This window comes from Nannobrachium achirus (assembly GCF_963921795.1).
Source record: "Nannobrachium achirus genome assembly, chromosome: 1".
NCBI lineage: Eukaryota > Metazoa > Chordata > Actinopteri > Myctophiformes > Myctophidae > Nannobrachium > Nannobrachium achirus.
In genome coordinates, this window is record NC_137810.1 from 85,111,467 (window position 1) to 85,136,664 (window position 25,198).

Below are 25,198 nucleotides of genomic sequence, written 5' to 3' on the forward strand. Positions count from 1 at the left end.
GTATGTCCATAAATAAATGAATAAACTCATATGTGAGCTAAATAAGGCCACAGGGGCTCAGAAATAATTTAATTATTATAATTTTGATTAATTATTATAACTTCGTATTATTAATATTATTATTATTATTAGACTCATTCAAATGACCACCAGTGAGCCCTGCTCACTTCATTGAACAACATAACTGTATTGTATTAGATATTATAATAATATATAATAAATATTTAATACATCTAATATATGTTGGCAATGCATCTCAGGCTTTTTTATGGAGTAACGCAAAAGTAGTGTAACGAGTAGTGTAACGAGTTACTTTCTCCAGGAAGTAATGAAGTAGTGTAAGGCACTACTTTTTTCAGAGGTAATATGTAATATGTAGTGCACTACTTTTTGGAGTAACGGATCCCAACTCTGCTGGCCATGAACCTATATAACCTGCACACACACACACGCACACGTGCACAAAAACATACACACCCCATGTCATGTCCTGCTCAGAAACACCGCAGACTCATTGTTGGCTGTGGCTAAGGTACATGCACACACAGACATGTGCACAAAAATGATAAATGGTGCATTTTTTCACACATTTCCCCATGTTGACAGTAGAGGCTGGGGTTCGAACTGCTGTCCTTCGAATCATTGGTTAATCCGCTTTACCAGCTGAGCTACTGTATAGGTGTCGCTATGCCTGGCCATGAACCTATATAACCTGCACACACACACACGCGCACGTGCACAAAAACATACACACCCCATGTTAGCCGGGGAGCCACTGGGCCAAAATGAGAGAGAACCTGTGATGTCATGACATACTCCAAATTTTTGTTTGTCCTATTAATTTGGTCAATAAGGTACACAGAATGAGAGGCCTGCTCTGCCGGAAATCCTGCGAAAAAAAGTTTCCCATTGACTTCACTATACTGGAAAAAAACACACCAAAAAAAGTAGCATGTGAGGGGTCAAACTAAGGGTTCTTCATGATTCTGAATCCATTGCAAGCATTTGTTTTGCATGAAAAACATTCCTTGGGCTAGATTTCAGCCTCTCAAACCTGTGAAAAGTGATGAGTCATCACTTTTCACCGTTATTTTGGTCCGTTTTCTAGCACAAGGAATGTTTTTCATGCAAAACAAATGCTTGCAATGGATTCAGAATCATCAAGAATCCCTAGTTTGACCCCTCACATGCTACTTAAAGCATATTTTTTTTGGTGTGTTTCTTTCCTTTATATTGAAGTCGATGGAGTGAATATACAAATGGCCATAACTTTTTTTCGCAGGATTTCCGGCAGAGCAGGCCTCTCATTCTGTGGACCTTGATGACCAAATTAATAGAAAAAACAAAAATTAAAAGTATGTCATGACATCACAGGTAACATCCTATTCTTTGAGCTTTTGGGCCTGTGGCTCCCCGGCTATGTCATGTCCTGCTCAGAAACACCGCAGACTCATTGTTGGCTGTGGCTAAGGTACATGCACACACAGACATGTGCACAAAAATGATAAATGGTGCATTTTTTCACACATTTCCCCATGTTGACAGTAGAGGCTGGGGTTCGAACTGCTGTCCTTCGAATCATTGGTTAATCCGCTTTACCAGCTGAGCTACTGTATAGGTGTCCCTATGCCTGGCCATGAACCTATATAACCTGCACACACACACACACGCGCACGTGCACAAAAACATACACACCCCATGTCATGTCCTGCTCTATATATGTTCATTATGAGTTTTGAACCCATGCAACAATAATGGTGGCCTTCAGGGTAAAATTCACATGTCCAGGTGACATGTCATATATATAAACACACATAATGCAGATCTGTGTGTGTATTTATTACATATTACAACAACACATTTATGATAGATTAGCTCAGTTGAGGTTCAAGTCTGGTAAACAATTGTTATTTCCCTGTGCCTCTATGCCCTTTGCCTTACATTATCATATAGTTTGGATCAGTAAGCTATAAGATCATAGAATGCAATAGAGATGAGAGAAGGTACCCAGTGCTGCACTGTGAGCTTGTAGATCTACAAGCTCACAGTGCGGCACTGGGTACTCATAAACAATCACATGTTTATGAGTCCATTAGCTCAGTTGATAATCCTATCAACTGAGCTAATGACTCACCTCTCATGTGCAAGGTTGCGAGTTCGAGTCTGGTAAAAATTATGTTATTAGACTGGCCTTGCCTGGGCCCGTCCTAAACTTGACACTTCTTGACCTCCAAGCGCTTGTGAGCTTGGAGGTCACAATAGTAAAAACTGCTGCACTTTGAGAATTCAGTGTATGAATAACAGTGAAACAGTCTTGTTTTTGTTCCGTGTCAATTTTTTGTATATATGTTTCGCATACATGGCTGCTGTGTCACAAGACAAATTTCAGTATGAACTGACAATAAAGTACTATATCATATCATGTTCCCCATTTTCAACTGTTATTTTAGAAATGAAGTAAAGCCAAGCTTAGACAAAAATACATTTGTTCTGCCAATTGACAGCCACTTTTATTATGAGAGACAGAATCTGTCCCATATAGCACCACCATCAGTCCCATTTTTTTCAAACACATTTTTGGACACAGCTCCAACATATTTTGCCCAAAAATCACGCAAATCGGTACACAGTATGTCTACACTCATGTCATCAACATGAATCTGTCCCATATAGCTCCACCATCAGTCCCATTTTTTCAAACACATTTTTGGACACAGCTCCAACATATTTTGCCCAAAAATCACGCAAATCGGTACACAGTATGTCTACACTCATGTCATCAACATGAATCTGTCCCATATAGCTCCACCATCAGTCCCATTTTTTCAAACACATTTTTGGACACAGCTCCAACAGATTTTGACCTAAAATCACACACATCAGTACACAGTATGTCTATGAGTGTAGACATACTGTGTACTGATGTGTGTGATTTTAGGCCATCAACATTGATCTGTCCCATATAACGCCACCATCAGGCCAATTTTTCCAAACACTTTTTTTGGACACTGCCCCAACAGATTTTGCCCTAAAATCACACAAATCGTTACACAGTATGTCTACACTCATGTCATCAACATGGATCTGTCCCATATAGCACCACCACCACACATTTTTTTACACCCCTCCTATACATTTTGCCCTAAAATGATGAAGCAGGGACCTTTTTATCTTTTGACAGCACAATCATCAGTGTTTTTTGTATTCATGTCAATTTGCATTTTCAGCTATGGGGAAGAATAGCAGACCAAGTACAGAGTGAAAGGTCAAGTTATGACATAAAAAAAATAATAATAATAAAAATAAAAAAGTGAGAGTGAAGCTGTTTCGCATACATGGCTGCTGTGTCACAAGACAAATGTATGTCTACACTCATGTCATCAACATGAATCTGTCCCATATAGCTCCACCATCAGTCCCATTTTTTCAAACACATTTTTGGACACAGCTCCAACATATTTTGCCCAAAAATCACGCAAATCGGTACACAGTATGTCTACACTCATGTCATCAACATGAATCTGTCCCATATAGCTCCACCATCAGTCCCATTTTTTCAAACACATTTTTGGACACAGCTCCAACAGATTTTGACCTAAAATCACACACATCAGTACACAGTATGTCTACACTCATGCCATCAACATTGATCTGTCCCATATAACGCCACCATCAGGCCAATTTTTCCAAACACTTTTTTTGGACACTGCCCCAACAGATTTTGCCCTAAAATCACACAAATCGTTACACAGTATGTCTACACTCATGTCATCAACATGGATCTGTCCCATATAGCGCCACCACCACACATTTTTGTACACCCCTCCTATACATTTTGCCCTAAAATGATGAAGCAGGGACCTTTTTATCGTTTGACAGCACAATCATCAGTGTTTTTTGTATTCATGTCAATTTGCATTTTCAGCTATGGGGAAGAATAGCAGACCAAGTACAGAGTGAAAGGTCAAGTTATGACATAAAAAAAATAATAATAATAAAAATAAAAAAACAACGTTCCTCTCGTGTCCGTTCCTCTTGTGTGACTTACTTGCCAAAGTATTTTTTGGTGTGGTAGTCCTTGAAGCACTGTTGGTGGAGAGCCACTTTGCACAACTTGCACCAGAAGCGACTCTCTGGTCTGGGCCGCTTCTGTCCCTTTCCCGGCTTCTTTGGGCCCAACTTCAGCTTCTTGATGCACACTCTGCACGGCCGTGACGGGCGTTCTTTCTTGGCACCCTCAGACTTTGGGATGAGAACCAGTTCGTGCTGACCCAAGGTGACATCAAGTCGTTCAGCAGGGTCATAGCGGGGGCACCGAGGGGTTGTGTGTGATGGGCCTGCCTCCTCTTCTTGCATCTCCTGGCCCCCTACAGCTCCAGCCTCGTCCTGCCTCTCCGTCTCCACCCCCTCTGCTTCCCCGGCTTCTTGCTGGGGAGGTTGGACCTCATCTACCCCACGCCGACCCTCCCTCACGCCGGTCCAGACAGTGGTGACGCTCATGATGAAGCGGACGAGGGACATTGGCTTCTTTTTTTTCTCTCCTGGCTCCGGCGCAATGCTCTCAATCTTGAGCTTGTAGAGGACGAACGCATTGAACAGCGACACCTGCAGCAAATAAAAAAAAAACTTTGTCGTCCACTTCTGCGACTTCCTGGCGCACATGTAGTAGCCAATCATCTGGTCCAAGGAATCAACCCCGTGCATATGCTTGTTGTAGTCGCACACACAAGCTGGTTTGGTGACCTTCTCCCTTGCACCCTCTCTGACGCCTCGCTCCTCCGTCGTCAGCATCACGTCTGTGTGGAGTGTAGACACCATCTTGACGAGCTTTTTGTCCCTCCATACAACGATCATGGCGCTGCCATTGTGGACCATGATATGTTCTCCCACCTTCATTGAGCCCAGGGACAATTCAGCAATGGACCCTGGCTCGCCACGCTTCTTCCTGAGGGTGCCAACTGTGTGTGTGTCGAGAGCCAGCAGCTGTGTGGACAATGTAATGCTATTATAATAATTATCCATGTACAAAACGTGGCCACGCCCCTTCAGGTCGCCTAACAGGTACATCACCGTGACGTGCAGCTTGTATCCCTTCCCGTGATACGGCTTCATGGCGAAACAGTAACCCGTGGCTGAGTCCGACAGGATGTAGCTTTTGATGCCATATTTGATGGGTTTTAGGGGGTTGTACACCCTGAAGGACAGGCGTCCTCTCCACAGCAGCATGCCCTCGTCGATGGCGATGTTCTTTCCGGGGTAGAACAGCTCCTGGAACTTGGCCACTAAGAAGTCGACCATAGGCCTCACTCGCCAGAACCGGTCCACATCATCACTACCTCCGTGGGCAAAGTGGATACAGCGGAGGAGGGTCTGAAACCTGTTTCGTGCCATAGTTTTGGGGAAGATGGGGGTGCTGAGGACTTCCTCCGTGCTCCAGTACATCCAAAGCTGTGGGAGCTTGTGGACCCCAGTGAGCATGTAAAGGCCCAGGAAGTTCTTCATTTCCCACAAGCAAGCTTCCTTCCAGGAAAGCACCCTGGACTGTGGCGTTGCTTTCTCCCGCTGCTGGACCTGTAGTGGCGATATAAACATTTCATATCACAATTAGTGTTCAAAGAAGCTGCCACATATAAATTATAGAAATATACAATTACTAATACCAGTAAGACTCCCAAATCGGGAGATAAGCGACTCTCATGTCGCATACACAAACTTTAGAAGGCACTTTAGTCACTAGAGTTTTACCACTTGCTGAAAACAGCTGATCTACAAGCTCACAATGTGTCGCACTGTGACACGTTGTGAGCTTGTAGATCAGCTGTTTTCAGCACGCAACACCTGAGAGCAACCAAACATATATCTGCTTGTTTTTGCCTAAACATCTCACAGCTACGCTTGAATTGATAGAAAGATATCTATATGAATTTACATCCTGCAAAGTTTTAGCAGATGTACAAGCGCACAGCACGGAGTGGAAAACACATGAAACTCTTTGAGCCTAGCATGACTAAAACTAAATGACATTTTATTTTATTATGTAGCGGATCTACAAGCTCACAATGTGTTGCTGGGCGACGCATTGCGAGCTTGTAGATTAGCTATTTTCTATATTATATTTTTTCCCCCAAAAAAATCAAACCCATGTTTGACTTATGAGCAGTGCTGCTCTGTGATCTTCTTGTTAGCAGATTTACAAGTTCACAGCATGTAATGCTGTACATTTTATAATTTGTGCTGCTATCATTATTGAGCTCCAGGGACCCCCAGGTCCCTGGGGGACCCCCAGGTGTAAAAATATGTCCCTCTGTGAGTGACACGTGACACGTCACACTTTTGCCCTGCTCATATCTCCACAACCGTTGCCCTCATCCATGCGACATTTTGCACACACACTCCTTACCTGTCAAACTACAACATCCAAGGACCCCCAGAGCTCCAGGGACCCCCAGGACCCTGGGGGACCCCCAGGTGTAAAAAATTACCAAATGTGCAAAAATGACCAAATGACCACCCCAACGGGGCTGCTCACGGGGAATTCCTGGGGACCACCCACTCCTGGTGCTCCAGAACGGATGCAAAAGTGGTGGCGCCCCCAGTGGAGGACCCCCTCCACTGCAGCTCACATAAAATGCCGTAACTCCTACAGATTTTGCCCTAAAATCACGAAAATCACTACACAGCATGTCTACACTCATGTCATCAACATGGACCAGGAAGATTTAGGAAAAACACATTTTTGCCCTATTTGTGGAGATAAGCGACCTACGGTCGCTTATCTCCCGATTAGGGAGTCTTACTGGTATAGATATCTTTCTATCAATTCAACTCATCAAGCGACAAGCGTAGCTGTGAGATGTTTAGGCAAAAACAAGCAGATATATGTTTGGTTGCTCTCAGGTGTTGCGTGCTGAAAACAGCTGATCTACAAGCTCTTGTGAGCTTGTAGATCAGCTGTTTTCAAGAGCTTGTAGATCAGCTGTTTTCAGCACGCAACACCTGAGAGCAACCAAACATATATCTGCTTGTTTTTGCCTAAACATCTCACAGCTACGCTTGTCGCTTGATGAGTTGAATTGATAGAAAGATATCTATACCAGTAAGACTCCCTAATCGGGAGATAAGCGACCGTAGGTCGCTTATCTCCACAAATAGGGCAAAAATTTGTTTTTCCTAAATCTTCCTGGTCCATGTTGATGACATGAGTGTAGACATGCTGTGTAGTGATTTTCGTGATTTTAGGGCAAAATCTGTAGGAGTTACGGCATTTTATGTGAGCTGCAGTGGAGGGGGTCCTCCACTGGGGGCGCCACCACTTTTGCATCCGTTCTGGAGCACCAGGAGTGGGTGGTCCCCAGGAATTCCCCGTGAGCAGCCCCGTTGGGGTGGTCATTTGGTCATTTTTGCACATTTGGTAATTTTTTACACCTGGGGGTCCCCCAGGGTCCTGGGGGTCCCTGGAGCTCTGGGGGTCCTTGGATGTTGTAGTTTGACAGGTAAGGAGTGTGTGTGCAAAATGTCGCATGGATGAGGGCAACGGTTGTGGAGATATGAGCAGGGCAAAAGTGTGACGTGTCACGTGTCACTCACAGAGGGACATATTTTTACACCTGGGGGTCCCCCAGGGACCTGGGGGTCCCTGGAGCTCAATAATGATAGCAGCACAAATTATAAAATGTACAGCATTACATGCTGTGAACTTGTAAATCTGCTAACAAGAAGATCACAGAGCAGCACTGCTCATAAGTCAAACATGGGTTTGATTTTTTTGGGGGAAAAAATATAATATAGAAAATAGCTAATCTACAAGCTCGCAATGCGTCGCCCAGCAACACATTGTGAGCTTGTAGATCCGCTACATAATAAAATAAAATGTCATTTAGTTTTTAGTCATGCTAGGCTCAAAGAGTTTCATGTGTTTTCCACTCCGTGCTGTGCGCTTGTACATCTGCTAAAACTTTGCAGGATGTAAATTCATATAGATATCTTTCTATCAATTCAAGCGTAGCTGTGAGATGTTTAGGCAAAAACAAGCAGATATATGTTTGGTTGCTCTCAGGTGTTGCGTGCTGAAAACAGCTGATCTACAAGCTCACAACGTGTCACAGTGCGACACATTGTGAGCTTGTAGATCAGCTGTTTTCAGCAAGTGGTAAAACTCTAGTGACTAAAGTGCCTTCTAAAGTTTGTGTATGCGTATTGTCAGGTAAGGAGTGTGTGTGTGTGTGCAAAATTTGGCATGGATGGGGGCAACGGTTGTGGAGATATGAGCAGGGCCAAAGTGTGACTGACTGACTGACTGACTGACTGACTCACTGACTGACAGACGGACAGCCTGTGGAGGTTTTTACATCCTGCAAAGTTTCAGCAGATGTACAAGCGCACAGCACGACACGGAGTGGAAAACACATGAAACTCTTTGAGCACCAAGGACATAGAAACATTATGGTACTGACCTCTGTGATGTACTCCTGTGCATAGATGTTGGTCTCATCACAGATATGGTGGATCAGCTCGTCTGTCACGATGAGCTCAAAGTACTCCACTGGTTTGGCATCGACTGGCAAGGCAGCAGCTCTCCCTCTAGATCCAGGCGTGCCAATGAAGGGAATGTCCCGGGGTTCCCAACCATCATGACTCCAAGGACCACAGCTGCCACCTATAAATTATAGAAATACACACTTACTACCAGTAAGACTCCCAAATAGGGAGATAAACAAGCTCACATTGTGAGCTTGTAGATAAGCTATTTTCAGCATGCAACACCTGAGAGCAACCAAACATAAAATTACTATTTTCTAGTGTCACGGATGAATGAGTTGACTGACTTACTCTGTTTTAGACCTCTGAAAAGTACTTTTGTGTTCAGGTTCCATGTAAACAGCTCTATTCTGAATGAGCTCAATCTGAATGAATACATGTTATGCATGTGAAAGCACCACGTTGTGAGCTTGTAGATCTGCCATTTTACAAGACTGATTCAGGCCAACAAAAGACACTGGATTGTACATGACAAGAAAGAGACACAGGTGTCTTCCAATATCCAAATAAGCCTGATGGCTTCATCCTTTCCTTGCACTGAATTTTGTTCCCATGTATATGTAATGTTACATGTTTTATATGATGTGCTAATAAACTACAACAACAGGTGTAGTATAGAAAGAGAAGCCACTGTGGCCGTAGGGCATGCCATTGGTTTGAGGGGCACAAGGCCTTCATGGCCTCCATGAAATTCCTGCCCTGCCTCTGACAATAAAAATGTTTCTGTTGTGTGCAAAACATTCTTACCTGTGGTTCTGTAACGTTTAGCTCACATAAGTTTTAGCAGATGTACTAGCCCTAGAATGTCTCCAATATTCGGTCGAATGATACTCTGTATATTCCCTCAGATCTGGAGCCATAGAACGCTCCCATGGCGCGGCGGTTAGCAACTAATCTGCGCGGCACTAAAGTGCTGCGCGCTTCTTTTGTACTCACCCAATAATGTATTCCTCAGCCTGGGAGAACGATATTGTCCTATAGTGTCATATCCATTTGAAAGTTCTGGCTGAAAACGTGTACTTTGTAAAATATCACCACTTATCACGAGCCAACACGGACGACTTACACGACCGGGCGAGGGGCCCGGAATGACTGCTGGACTGAATATATCAAAACTTCCTTTGGGAAGCACAAAAGTACGGGGCACACACGGGCACACAATTGACAGGTGCTTGTGATTGACGTGGGGTGACTAATCACACCACCTGCGTGATTGTGTGCCCCGTACTTTTGTGCTTCCCAAAGGAAGTTTTGATATATTCAGTCCAGCAGTCATTCCGGGCCCCTCGCCCGGTCGTGTAAGTCGTCCGTGTTGGCTCGAGATAAGTGGAGATATTTTACAAAGTACACGTTTTCAGCCAGAACTTTCAAATGGATATGACACTACAGGACAATATCTTTCTCCCAGGCTGAGGAATTAATTATTGGGTGAGTACACAAGAAGCGCGCAGCACTTTAGTGCCGCGGAGATTTCGTGCTAACCGCCGCAACATGGGAGCGTTCTATGGCTCCAGATCTGAGGGAATATACGGAGTATCATTCGACCGAATATTGGAGACATTCTAGGGCTACAGATGTACAAGCGCACAGCACGACACGGAGTGGAAAACACATGAAACTCTTTGAGCCTAGCATGACTAAAACTAAATGACATTTTATTTTATTATGTAGCGGATCTACAAGCTCACAATGTGTTGCTGTGCGACGCATTGCGAGCTTGTAGATTAGCTATTTTCTATATTATATTTTTTACCCCAAAAAAATCAAACCCATGTTTGACTTATGAGCAGTGCTGCTCTGTGATCTTCTTGTTAGCAGATTTACAAGTTCACAGCATGTAATGCTGTACATTTTAGAATTTGTGCTGCTATCATTATTGAGCTCCAGGGACCCCCAGGTCCCTGGGGGACCCCCAGGTGTAAAAATATGTCCCTCTGTGAGTGACACGTGACACGTCACACTTTTGCCCTGCTCGATATGAGCAGGGCAAAAAGTGTGACGTGTCACACTTTGCCTGGAGCTCAATAATGATAGCACAGAAGCATCAGCGAAAGAGAAGCCACTGTGGCCGTAGGGCATGCCATTGGTTTGAGGGGCACAAGGCCTTCATGGCCTCCATGAAATTCCTGCCCTGCCTCTGACAATAAAAATGTTTCTGTTGTGTGCAAAACATTCTTTTTTTTTTCTTCTTTTTTTTTATCCCACAATTTTGTAACCCATTTTTTCACCCAGTGCCAATTGCCTATGTAATCCTGGGCTCTGCTCTCCCTCTGCTAACCTGGGGAGGCAACGGACTGACCTCATGCTTCCTTCTATGCATGAGGAGTCCAAGTTGCTTCTTTTTTCACCTGACAGTGGAGATTTCCCTGGTTTGGACGTAGCGCGTGGAAGGAACACGTTATTCCAACCAGTTCCTTTCCCCTCCATCAAGCGCCCCGGCTGGCAGGGAGGCAGGGAGGCATTATTGAGACCAGGATTACGTGCATGTTTTTGTGAGGGTATCAACCCTAGGAGACACGGGGAGAACATGCAAACTCCACACAGAAAGGCCCTATCGCCAACCCCACCTAGGGTGTGGGCGCTGATGACGCGGAGGAGGAACACGCCGCCAGCGCCCACAGCGTCCCCCGGCGGGAATCGAACCCAGGACCTTCTAGCTGTGAGGCGAAGCGCTAACCACTGCGCCACCGTGCCTCCTATGCAAAACATTCTTACCTGTGGTTCTGTAACGTTTAGCTCACATAAGTTTTAGCAGATGTACAAGCGCACAGCACGACACGGAATGGAAAACACATGAAACTCTTTGAGCCTAGCATGACTAAAACTAAATGACATTTTATTTTATTATGTAGCGGATCTACAAGCTCACAATGTGTTGCTGTGCGACGCATTGCGAGCTTGTAGATTAGCTATTTTCTATATTATATTTTTTACCCCAAAAAAATCAAACCCATGTTTGACTTATGAGCAGTGCTGCTCTGTGATCTTCTTGTTAGCAGATTTACAAGTTCACAGCATGTAATGCTGTACATTTTAGAAATTGTGCTGCTATCATTATTGAGCTCCAGTCCCTGGGGGACCCCCAGGTGTAAAAATATGTCCCTCTGTGAGTGACACGTGACACGTCACACTTTTGCCCTGCTCGATATGAGCAGGGCAAAAGTGTGCCCTGCTCGATATGAGCAGGGCAAAAAGTGTGACGTGTCACACTTTGCCTGGAGCTCAATAATGATAGCAGCACAAATTCTAAAATGTACAGCATTACATGCTGTGAACTTGTAAATCTGCTAACAAGAAGATCACAGAGCAGCACTGCTCATAAGTCAAACATGGGTTTGATTTTTTTGGGGTAAAAATATAATATAGAAAATAGCTAATCTACAAGCTCGCAATGCGTCGCCCAGCAACACATTGTGAGCTTGTAGATCCGCTACATAATAAAATAAAATGTCATTTAGTTTTAGTCATGCTAGGCTCAAAGAGTTTCATGCGTTTTCCACTCCGTGCTGTGCGCTTGTACATCTGCTAAAACTTTGCAGGATGTAAATTCATATAGATATCTTTCTATCAATTCAAGCGTAGCTGTGAGATGTTTAGGCAAAAACAAGCAGATATATGTTTGGTTGCTCTCAGGTGTTGCGTGCTGAAAACAGCTGATCTACAAGCTCACAACGTGTCACAGTGTCAATCTGAATGAATACATGTTATGCATGTGAAAGCACCACGTTGTGAGCTTGTAGATCTGCCATTTTACAAGACTGATTCAGGCCAACAAAAGACACTGGATTGTACATGACAAGAAAGAGACACAGGTGTCTTCCAATAAAGGATTCCAAATAAGCCTGATGGCTTCATCCTTTCCTTGCACTGAATTTTGTTCCCATGTATATGTAATGTTACATGTTTTATATGATGTGCTAATAAACTACTACAACAGGTGTAGTATAGAAAGAGAAGCCACTGTGGCCGTAGGGCATGCCATTGGTTTGAGGGGCACAAGGCCTTCATGGCCTCCATGAAATTCCTGCCCTGCCTCTGACAATAAAAATGTTTCTGTTGTGTGCAAAACATTCTTACCTGTGGTTCTGCTGGAGGAAGGCCCAGCGTCGCTGGCGGCGACCTGGTCCGGACCCGGAGAGCTCCTGGCACTGGCCACCTGAGATATGTCACTTGGTGCTGGAGAGACCTCTCTGGCAGCTGGTGTTGTTGACCTGCCTGAAATGAGAAAAATCGAAGAATATATATTTTCATCCTGTGAAAATAGCAGATATACAAGCTCTTCACCTTGCGTTACACCCTGTAGCAGTGTTGTTTTTGACAGAAAATGTTTATTTAGTTTTAGTCATAGTCTTTTGAGTAAAATGTCATTTAGTTTTAGTCATGCTAGCATGGCATCGTAATGACTTGATTTTATCAAATATAATATACACATGAATTCAAATGGGGGTCCGTGGCTGTGCCTACAGTGAAATGATGTGTGTGTGCGTGCATGCATGCATGTACAGTATATGTATGCGTGTTTGTGGGGAGAATGATTACTTTGCTCTTTTCGTCTAACTGTAATTGAGAAACTACGTGTCACATGCATTCATCATCATTGTCATGACATCTTCATCAACTCCTTTCACATCTACAAGCTCTCAATGCATCGCGCAGCAACACATTGTGAGCTTGTAGATCCGCTATTTTCAGCACACAACATCTGATACCATTGGGGGAAAATCAGTTGCCCAGAGGCAGCACAGCACTATAAGGTTATGTACAAAGATAAAGAGAAGTAAGAAAATGGGCCCTCTATTGTTTTAGTGGACAAAATCAACACTGCCATGTACAGTAGGCCTATAGCAGATAAGCACAGCACATATACAAGCTCACAGCACGCCGTCAACATTTCAATTCAACTCTCAGCTTTGAACACACCACAGCTCTGTTCTGCTCCTAGACAATAAATTGGCTTCTCTGACCCTTCACAGCAATACTGTGAAGGGTCAGCAAAACTATAACTTAGAATATCTCAATAATGATAGCAGCACAAATTATAAAATGTACAGCATTACATGCTGTGAACTTGTAAATCTGCTAACAATTTGCAGGATGTTATATAATATCTGTCTCAATTCCATTTCAATTCAACTCTCAGCTTTGAGATGTTTAGCCAATAAAAGCAGATGTAGAAGCTCACAGAGCAGCACTGCTCATAAGTCAGCCATGGGTTTGATATTTTGGGGGTAAAAAATATAATATAGAAATAGCTAATCTACAAGCTCTAAAACACACCACTGCTCTGTTCTGCTCCTTTCTTCTACAATGAAACACTGCTGCTATACACCACCCTCTGTAGGGCAATCAATATACTACTGCTAAATCTGCTAATTCATAACCATATACATATTTACATATATATATATATATATATATATATATATATATATATATATATAAAAGCACAATTGATGATTTCAGTGGCACAAATTTGAGAGTGCACGTGTTACATGCCCCAAAGGTGTGGCTAATGTATTCAGATTATATTTTCAAAACTGCTCTGCAGTATTCACCTGATAAAACAGGACAAAAAGGGAGACAGTCAGCTTTGTGTTGTTATGTTTTCCCTTCCTTGTTCCATCTGAGAAACATCACGTGACCACCTACTACTACCACCTGTCTCACCAGGCGCTTTTGCCACCTGCTGGCGAAAGTTGGGATAGGTCTGTTCCTAAAATAGATGTTCTCTGTTCATTCAAGGCACAACGAAGTCCCATAAAAAAATACAATAAAATCACACATAATAAACAAAAGGATGACCATGAAAAGGACACTAAAGCAGAGGAATCATATAATCTCAACATGACTGAATAAAATAAACATTGATAGTTTCTTTGATGGATTTTGCCTTGCTTGCTCCAGAACAGTAGAACAGTGTTTGTCCACATTTGTCAGAATTTAAGTTATTATTCATTATGTTACCTTTTCCACTGTTTATAGCAGTGATTTGGCTCGTGTCCTGTGGTAACTTATTCAATAGTCCATACAACTTCTGTGTAGATAGCAATGATTTATTGTTTCCAAGGCCAGGCAGGAACATACAGTATAAACGTCACGTTTTCACAATGAATCCACTTGTATTCACTTCTCACTAATATATTCTTCTCCGTAACACACACACTTCACTTCCGCGCCGGTTCCCAAAACACAGCGTCAACGTCATCCCGTACTGCTCCTAAGCCCGCCCCCTTAAAGGCACAGGCTTGGCATATAACACTACCCCCACTCTGGATGATGATTAGTCCCTTAACATCACTCCAATACTGTCACATACATACAGGCCATAATGAAGAGAATAATAAACATCTTAGAACCTCTCAACCTAGTCCATAGTGCAGTCTCTGAATGAAAAAGGACTCTGTCTCCAGCTCAGGGAGATATTTGTTAGAGATCAACGTAGACTCAATAATGCTTAACCATAACCTTAGCAGAGTATCAGTGCAAAAATATCAAAATACCATTTCTCTCTTTTTTTTTCTTAACTGGGGAGCTCCAGGTAGACTGCCGTTACTCCCAGCGAGATCAGGGCGCATTCTTGCCCTTTCACGAACAATGATCTCACTTCTAGCTAAATCAGAACAAAGTCTTTAGTTTTCAATGGTGTTCAGCAACTCGGAAATAAATGTCTTAGTTCTTAGTGGTGTTTAGTAACTCACCCAATCACCATACATGTCCGGTGCCCTGCGGGCCCTCTGAGGCCTCCTGAGGGGGGTACAAACCGTAGGCAGGTACTGGATACATCCCTGGTCTGGTTCTGGATCTGGAACGTCGGTCACATCCTGAGACCAGGCAGGGCTGTCAGGGGGTTGGCTGTGGATTTGCGAAGCCGGTGGAGAAGAGCAGAAACCCTGGAGGGCTCCGGCAGCGGCGTCCTCGTCCTCTGATGGCCCGTCCCACAGGTTGAGGGGACCGATGTCTAGAGCGTTGTCGTCTGGAACAACGGCGGCGTAGTCTGGAGCAGCAGCGGCGGCGCCGTCTGGAGCAGCAGCGGCGTCTGGAACAACGGCGGCGGCGTCTGGAGCAGCAACGGCGGCGTCGTCTGGAGCAGCAGCGGCGGCGGCGTCTGGAGCAGCAGCGGCGGCGGCGTCTGGAGCAGCAACGGCGGCATCGTCTGGAGCAGCGGCGGCGTCTTCTGCAGCAGCGGCGGCGTCGTCTGGAGCTGGGGGTGGCACCTCCACTGGCACCCATGTGTCTGCACTCTGGAAGACCCAACTGTTGTCCAGTGGGGTCCTGGAGTAGTACGGCTTGAGCTTGTCATGATGGACCACCTTGGCTTTGGCCCTCTGGTTCTTTTGGATTCGGTAGACTAAGTCATCCAGTTGGCCCACAACGAAGAAGGGGCCCTCGTAGGAAGGCAGAAATTTCCGCACTTTGTTTTTCACTCTCTTGGTGCCTTTAATCAGGTACCATACTGCATCTCCAACTTGGTATTGGACTTGACAAATGTTTTTGTCGTATTGTCGCTTGGCACGTTCGGCTGACTTTCCCAGGGCATCCCGGGCCAACTGGTGAGAAAGTTCCAAGCGTTCTCTCAGCTGCAGGACATAGTGTGGGGGAGAACTGGCAGCATCGTGTTCAAGTGAAACTCCAGTCACCAGGTCAACGGGCTCTGTGATTTCCCGTCCGTAAAGCATCATGTTGGGCGTCAACCCTGTGGAGCTGTGTTTAGTGGCTCGATAAGCCATGAGGGCATAAGGAATCATGACATCCCAATCCCAATGGCATCGCTCAGCCGTGGTAGCCAGGACTTTCTGCAGGGTGGCGTTAAAACGCTCTACCTGGCCGTCAGACTGCGGATTAAATGGAGTAGTTCGAGTCTTTTCAATCCCCAACAGCTTGCACATGCCCTGGAACACAGCAGATTCAAAGTTCGTACCTTGGTCACTGTGTAAAGAAAACGGGGCTCCCCACCTGCACACCCACTCGGAGGCAATCTTCTCAGCCACTGTAGTTGCTTCCTGGTTGGGGAGTGGATAGGCCTCCACCCACTTGCTGAAATAGTCTTGGACCACTAAAATGTAGCGATTGTGTCGCTCAGTCTCATTTAGTGGGCCCATTATATCGATTGCTATCCGTTCCATGGGGGCACCGACCTTCACAGTGCCCATAGGTGCCTGGGGAGTTTTCCTAGGCCGAGCTTTAGCAGCACAGTTGGTGCAGGTGCGGCACCACAAGGTTACATCATCTTTCATGTTGTACCAGAAGTATCTGGTCTGCAGGCGGGTAAGGGTCCTCTCTACCCCGAAGTGGCCACCCACCGGCCCGTCATGCATCTGCTCCATCACGCAGGTGCGGTATGTACGTGGCAGCAGGATTTGTGGGTAGAAGACTTTTCCTTCAGTGCAGTAAAACTTCCTCAATATGACCCCATCTATCCGATAGAGTCGTTTCCACTGTGCCCAGTAGGCTTTTGTGGCGGGGCTGGCAGGTGCTATGTCAGCCCATGGTGGCCGGCCCCTCCCATCTTCCAACCACTTGCACACAGGCGCTATGTCTGGGTCGGTCTTCTGGGCTAGTTTCAACTGCTCCTGAGTCCAGCCACCAAACAGGGTTGCCTGGTGGGGCTCTATCACCCTGTTGATGCTTGGATTTGCTGGGAGGTAGTCTTGAGCGTCGTGGCTGGGAGCATCAGCTACCCCCACTAGACATTGTCCGGGTGGTGTTACGAGGAGGCCCCCCTCAGCTGAGCTGTCTGCCAGGTTGCACTGCACCCCCTTGTGTTGGTACTGGACATTGTTGGGGCCGGGCTCCGCCAAGTTGCAGGGGCATAGATTTCTACATGGTCTCCTGGAGAGTGCATCAGCATTTTGGTGGTGTCTCCCTGGCCGATGGACCACCTGGAAGTCATACTCTGCCAATTTCTCCAACCAGCGAGCAAGTTGTCCCTCTGGCTCCCTCATCCGGGTCAACCAACGCAGACTGCTGTGATCGGTCCGCACAGTGAAAGGCCTCCCCAACAGATACTGTCTGAAGTGAGAGGTGAACTCCACCACGGCCAGGAGCTCTCGTCTGGTGGTGCAGTAGTTTTGTTCAGTAGGAGACAGCCGCCTACTCCCATAAGCCAGAACTCTCTCCTCACCCGCTTGAATCTGGGAGAGGACTGCCCCGACCCCCCAGTCACTGGCGTCGGTGTCCAGCAAGAGTTCGCCACTGTCCAAGGGGTAAGCGAGTACCGGCGTCGTCGTCAGCCGGACCTTCAGTGCCTCGAATGCCTCCTGGCACTCGTCTGTCCAGTTGAAGCGTGCATACTTCTTAGTGAGCTCATGCAATGGTCTGGCCACTGTGGCGAAGTCCTGCACAAATCTTCTGTAGTAGGATGCTAACCCAACGAATTGTCTGACATCTGAGACGTTCTGAGGCCTGGGCCACTCCACCACTTTCTTCACCTTCTGGGGATCTGTGGCGATGCCGTGGGCAGAGACAATGTGCCCCAGGTAGAAAACTTGCTCTCGAAACAGACAGCACTTGGACGGTTTCAATTTTAGATTGGCCTCTCGCAGCCTAGCGAACACTTGACTGAGCCGCTCCAGCATTTCGGTGACGTCTCGCCCCAGAACGATGATGTCGTCGAGATATACTAAACACGTCTCCCACTGCAGCCCGGCCAGGACACGGTCCATCAACCGCTGGAAAGTGGCTGGGGCGTTACAAAGCCCGAAAGGCATCACGTTCCATTCAAAGAGTCCTTTACGTGTGCAGAAAGCAGCAGCTTTGCAAGCCCTGGGGGTCATCTCCACCTGCCAGTATCCCGATGTCAAGTCCAGTGTGCTGAAGTACTTGGCATTGGACAAGGTGTCCAGTGTGTCCTGGATCCGGGGCAGGGGATAGGCGTCTTTAATGGTGCGCTCATTTAGGAGCCTGTAATCGACACACAGGCGGGAGCTCTGGTCCTTCTTCCGCACCATTACGATTGGTGCAGCCCAGCTGCTGTTACTGGGCTGAGCTATGCCCGTCTCCAGGCCCTGCTGCACCTGCTGGTCTGCTGCAGCCTGTTTGTCACTGGCCATTCTGCGGGGATGTTGTTTCACAGCCGGCCCAGGGGTGGTCAGGATGTCGTGTTTAACAAGGCTGGTGCGGCCGAGGTCGGTGGGTCCTGTAGAGAAGACATCAGGATAGGACCTAAGTAGGGTAGCCAACCTTTGGTGATCATCCTCAGGAACGGTTGCACAGCTCTCAGTATACAGGGTCTGCAGGTGGGCAGGTACAGAAACAGAGTCATGGTTAATTTGTTCAAACACTGTGAGGTCTTTGGGTGCCTGGAACCGCACCTCCCCCATCACCTCTGCCGGTTGGAGGACCCCAGCAACAGCTCCTTTCTTCAAGATGACAGACGTGGCACCTGGGTTGTAGATTCGAATGGGGATGTCTGCTGGCCGCTGTACCTGCACGATGGCGCGAGCCACTAGGACATGGTGTCGTTGGACAAAGTTCTTTGTGGGGCTCATCAACAGCTCACCTTTGGCAGCAGAGGAGTGGTGGGTGGTGCCAGGGACTACATACTCGCGGCCCGGCTCCAACACTGTCCGGCGAGCCACCCTGACAAAGTGCGTGTCTGGTTCAGAGTTGGCATTACAGTGAGGTACCTTCTCCCCGAAGAGGGTGATTTCTCTGCGGCCGTAGTCCAAACAGGCTCGTGCCTGCCTCAGGAATGGGTGTCCCAATATAACCTCTGTCCCCTCAGCCGTGCTGGCCACGATGAACCTCACATTGGGGGTGTGGTTCCCGACACGTATTTGGATCACGACTTCTCCTAGGACAGGCAGACTTTCCGGCCCAAGGCCCTGCAGGGTCCGGGCGTTTGATGGTTGTATGGTGGGTCGGGCCTCAAGGGGCAGGGACTCGAAATGATGTAAGGGAAGTACACTTTCCCGAGCACCGGAGTCTAGCAGGGCACGAACCTCCACTCCATGGATCTCCACTTGGGCACACATCTCCTCTTCCTGATTTTTAGCGCTGATGACCACAGTGCTTGAGTCAGATGCTGACACTGGTTCAGCATTGCTAGCATGCTGCTTGGGGTAACGAGGGGAGGGGCAGTTTCTCTGTATATGGCCAATGCCGGAGCAGTTGTGACAGATAAACTCCCCAAAGTCCTTCTTCCCTTGCCTGTTGCCTTTTTGAGAGTGCCAGCCTTGGGGGGATTTTGGTGCCCTCTTTGGTGTATTCACAGACCGTACAGCTGGCCCCTCTGGTTCCTCTTGCCATAACGATTCAGAATTTTCACGTACTGTAGCTGCTCTGGTTCTTCGTTCCAGAGGACTCGGTGTGCCTGTCCGCATCAACTGCGTGACTGCTCTGGCGGCCCTCCTGGTTGCTTCACACCTGTGGGCTATGCTGTAGGCCTTTGCCAGGGTGCGTGGCCGCTCCTCCAAAAGCTTCTCCACCACCTGAGCATCAGCCAGGGCGTTTGTGAAAATCTCCACGCCAATGACATCCTGTTCACGCTCTGTACGATCAGCATATGCAATAGAAACCTTCTCGTAGATATCATCTCGCAGAGTGTGAAGGGCTTCATCTGGTTTCCGTATTCTTTGTCTCAGTTCGATGCCGGTGGCCACTGCATGCTCCGAGCATGGCCCATAAGCAGCCTCTATCTCGTTCACGATCCGCTGGTAGCTCCACTTGCTTGATCTTGGGTTCTTATGAACGATAGCGCCAGCTGCTCCGCACAAACTGAACCTCAGCTGCTCCACCTTAGTCTTCTCTGACCAACGGTTTGCTTGTGCACAGCTCTCAAACTGATAAATAAAGTCTTTCCATGCACCTAACCCATCAAACTGACCTGGTCGGAGGGTGGGAATCCTCTCCCTTGCACAAGGTTCAATATCACTGCCACTATCAAAGTCCTCACAGCACAATGATGGTTGGGGGTAGCTGTGAGTAGTAGGCCTAGCCAATGTTGTGTCAAACCAGTCATAATCACATTGTTCTTGTTCATTTCTTATTGGCAGCTGTGCATTCATTGGCGGAATGTAGTTGTAGCCCATGGCTTGGACTCCATAATTCTGGCCCATATGTTGTGGCATACATGGGGTGTGGGGCGCTGCAGCCATATATTGTGGCATTATAAATGGGTTGGGGGGCGATGCAGCCTGTAGGAAAGGTGCTTGATAGCGTGTGGCTGGGGTGCTGGTGACACAGTAATTATAGTTCATGGGATTGAAAGGGTTAATGGGCTGCCTGTCAGCAGTGAGAGCAGAGGCTGCAATGTGGCTATTTCCATTTCCATACAGTGGCATTGGGGAGGGGGAACTCATCTGATAGAAAGTCACTGACTCACCCTGTGTAGTAGTAGCCATTTGCTCAGCTGGCCATGTTGTGAAAGGGTTAATTGGATGTGGAGACGTTGGTGTATAGTCCATATGTACATGCGTCGGTGATGCATTGCCTCGGACCCGCGAATCTAACGTTAGCTCCATGCTAGTCACAAAGGGGTTGGTGATGTTGCCTTCATTCTCTCTCCAGAAGGGATTTGTGCGATTGTACTCCATTTTCCCTCGGTGAATAATAAAACAACTCTCGTTGTGTCTCTACTTACAGTAGTTGTCCCGGACGTGCCCCCAGTGTTACCTTTTCCACTGTTTATAGCAGTGATTTGGCTCGTGTCCTGTGGTAACTTATTCAATAGTCCATACAACTTCTGTGTAGATAGCAATGATTTATTGTTTCCAAGGCCAGGCAGGAACATACAGTATAAACGTCACGTTTTCACAATGAATCCACTTGTATTCACTTCTCACTAATATATTCTTCTCCGTAACACACACACTTCACTTCCGCGCCGGTTCCCAAAACACAGCGTCAACGTCATCCCGTACTGCTCCTAAGCCCGCCCCCTTAAAGGCACAGGCTTGGCATATAACAATTATGCATTGTGTTAATTTAATACTGATTGTGTTGTTATGATGGGTGTTGTTTGGATTGTGAAATTGTCAGAGTATATATTTGTTGAGTCAGGTGAAATCATTTTAGTTTATTGATTGAATACTTTATTAACATTTTGCAAACACACATATTGATAATGTGTGTTTGATTTAATAAAGGTTTCACCACTACAGGTCCTCTGTGTGTGCTTTATCATTACATAATGTTATCAGAACATGTACCATAACTACTGTGAACAATACAAGAATAATCACTCATTTTATGTACACAGGATCAGGCAGATTTTTTCAGACCGAATGCGAGACGTGAGCACTGCACGTCTGTCTGACTGCTTTGACTCTCGGATGCGAGCTGCTGTGAGCTTGTAGATCGGCCACTTTTGGCGCGCAACACGGTGTGATGACGAAGGGTTTGCCAGCGAACGTCCAAGCGGGTGAATGGATCTGTTACCAATTTACCCAGTCCAGGTTGTTTAGTGGCCACTGTGTCAAGACATGGTTACTGGTTTTCACAAAACACTGGATACATGTGTAGAAGCGGAGCTTTTCGAAGGAGAGCTTTGGTTTTTCTCCCTTCGCCATCCCCTTCATGACGTCATTTGTCATCAATCTGTGGATACAAACAGTGATGTAATTACATTAAATGACAAGTCAAGTACCTGTTGCAAGTACTTAGTGCAGTAGCATCCAAAATGCTGACAAATGATATACAGTAACTCCAAGTTCAAACCATTTCAACAGTTTGACCTGGTGTTACCTATGCAATGTGAAGTCTACTATTCCCATGATATTAGTGTTTCATGAAAAGCTATAAAATAACCTACTTCTCCATAACATTGTCATTGTCCTTTAGGTTTGTTCCTCCGATCATTGCCAAGGCATTAACCTAAAATTAAGGGGTTGATCGAGGGGAGAAAAAAAAGGGGTTCAAAATATCACCATGACTGTTTGAATGGAAATCCGTTCAGGCATTCATGAGATAGCAGCCATTATGTTTTCCTAAAATGTAAACAAAGATGGCTGCCATGTTTGAAAGATGGGGTTGCTATGGGGGTTAAACATGCAATTTCGCGATCGCTATCATGCCTACTAAATGTTTTGGGGTCAAAAAAAATTGTTTTTTTAAAAAAAATTTAGATTTTTTTTTTTTTTTTTTTTTTCCCCCAAAAATTCTCGGGTTCCTCGGGCGTGGCAGGGTGGTACATCGCGAAATTCTCGGGTTCCTCGTTTTTGGCAGCAAATGAGTTAAACATCATGACATGTGTAATCATAGACAGTCTCTATGCATCATCATAATCATTATGACCACTTTTGTGCATCACAGCTTGGGAATCATCATCGTTCTGGTACTGGCTGCTGCACTGACACATGTCAGTACAGGCTTAGCTTTGCAGGAACATCTGCCAGAAGAACAGTCAGATTTACACTTGCATTGGACCATCTCAAGGATGGCCTTTGGAGCTGGGAGGACCTCTGTGGTCGTTGGTTTCAGCATGGCAATCAAGTGTTTGAAGTACCCATTTTGCAAGGGATCCAGCTGTGGATCCTTCAGAGCAATGGCTGCTTGTGCCCATGCCCTTGTTTGGACATGGACTCTCAAGATGTGCTGCTTCAGAGCTCCAGGTGTTGGAGGGAGCTTGTCACGTTCTGCCCTATGTTTGCAAGCTGCACAGGACTCCAGTGTTGACAGCATTCTCCACTGTTGACAGCATTCCTTCTGTCACTTCTGCTTCATCCAAAAGCATCTACAGAGCATTGATCTTAATCTGTTTTGAGGTAGATCTGCAGCCAGGTTGCCTTGCCTATACAGGAGAACCTCCCTGTGTTGTCGACCCCAGCGAATGCATGGAAGGCTGGCAAAGCCTTTGTTCTTTCTTTACGTAGAGCTCGCCACAGTGGTTCAGTCTACACCAGAGGCCATAGGAATGGACGTGTTCTTCAGCAAGAGGTCACAGTTTGCTTTGACCTGCACTAAAATGTCCTTATCTGGGTATGGAAATACCAACTGTGTATTAGGTGGGTTTTGCTGTGAATCCAGCACAGCCTGGTGGATCAGCAGTGTGTCTGCTTCTTCATGGTTATTTTCTTCAAAGGCCAGGTCTTTGTTGCTCCAAATGTATCTAGAAGCAGATGTGATGATCAGCTTGGAAGATCCCCTGTTGTACTCTAGAGTTTTGGCAGCAAGATAGTCAGTCAGATCAACCAGTCTGACTCCATCAGACACGTAACACATAATATGTGGTTGATGTTGGTGTCATCTCTGACTTGATACTTAATATAAGCTTCTCCTTGTCTTTGTTCATCTCTGGTTGCACTATTCAGAGAAATCATAAGCTTGTGTTAGTTGCATCAGTCTATCATTGAAGAAGCCACTCAGATCCTTGAGTGTCACTACAGTCGCTGTTTTTTTTTTTTTGCTCAGCTTCTGCACAAGCACCATGCCATCCACTAGTGCGGTCTAATGACTATTGTAGCTGTTGCATCTTGGTGGGTAGAATTTCCAGCTTGAGGTGGCTGGTCTTCATGGGGCATATCTTCTCTTGTCACACAGGGAGGTTCTCCTGTATAGGCAAGGCAACATAGCTGCAGAGTCTACCTCAAAACAGATGAACATGTTAACAATGCTCTGCAGATTGGATGAAGCTGAAATTATGGAAATAATGCTGTCAACACTGGAGTCCTTTGTATGTGCATCAACATCAAGACAATCCATGAAATGCGATGGCATCTGTTCTGCAAACATAGGGCAGAACGTGACAAGCTCCCTCCAACACCTGGAGCTCTGAAGCAGAACATCTTGAGAATCCATGTCCAAACAAGGGCATGGGCACAAGCAGCCATTGCTCTGAAGGATATATATATATATATATAATTAGGGCTGTCAAATGATTAAAAATTTTAATCAGATTAATCACAGCTCAAAAATTAATTAATCATGATTAATCACGAATCGAACTATGTCCAAAATATGCCATTTCTTTATGTATATTGTTGCGGTAATGGCAAGCTAAAGGCAAAGATACATTTATCATACAATATGTAGGCCTATATATATGTTTATTATCATTATTGTTATTATTATTACTATTTATGCTTTTTTTTTTTTACCTTACCATTTATTGTGTAGCAATAGCAAATATTTATACAATTCCCACTCGGCCAGATAACAGATAAAAAAAATCTCTTTCTCCAGATATTTTTCCATTCAAAGTGGATGGTAGATACAGATAAATAAAATCTCTGCCACAGATATTTCTTTTATCTGTGGCAGAGATTTTTTTTTATCTGTCGGCCTATCTACCATCCACTTTGAATGGAAAAATACCTGGAGAAAGAGATTTTTTTATCTGTTATCTGGCCCAGTGGGAATGGGTCTTTACACATGACTTTTCAGGCTGTGAACCCCCAAAATAATCATATTTGAACTGGGGACCCCCCCACCCTGACGAGCACTTGGAATTGTAGAAGTTGGCATTACATTAGTTTTGACTGTTTGCTTGTGCAAATAGCAGATCTACATGCTTGTGAGCATGTAGATCTGCTATTTTCATAATTTCTGCCTCTAATATTTGACAATTTGACTAATGTTTGACCAGAGGTATGGTATAGGCCTACTAAAAAGTCCTTAATTCAGTTTAGTAATGTGCAGATGTCACACCTATACTGTATGTTGGTCTGTTTATTGTTGAGTGAGAAAACAATGTTAACATTGAGCTTAACACGTGGGGGAGGAG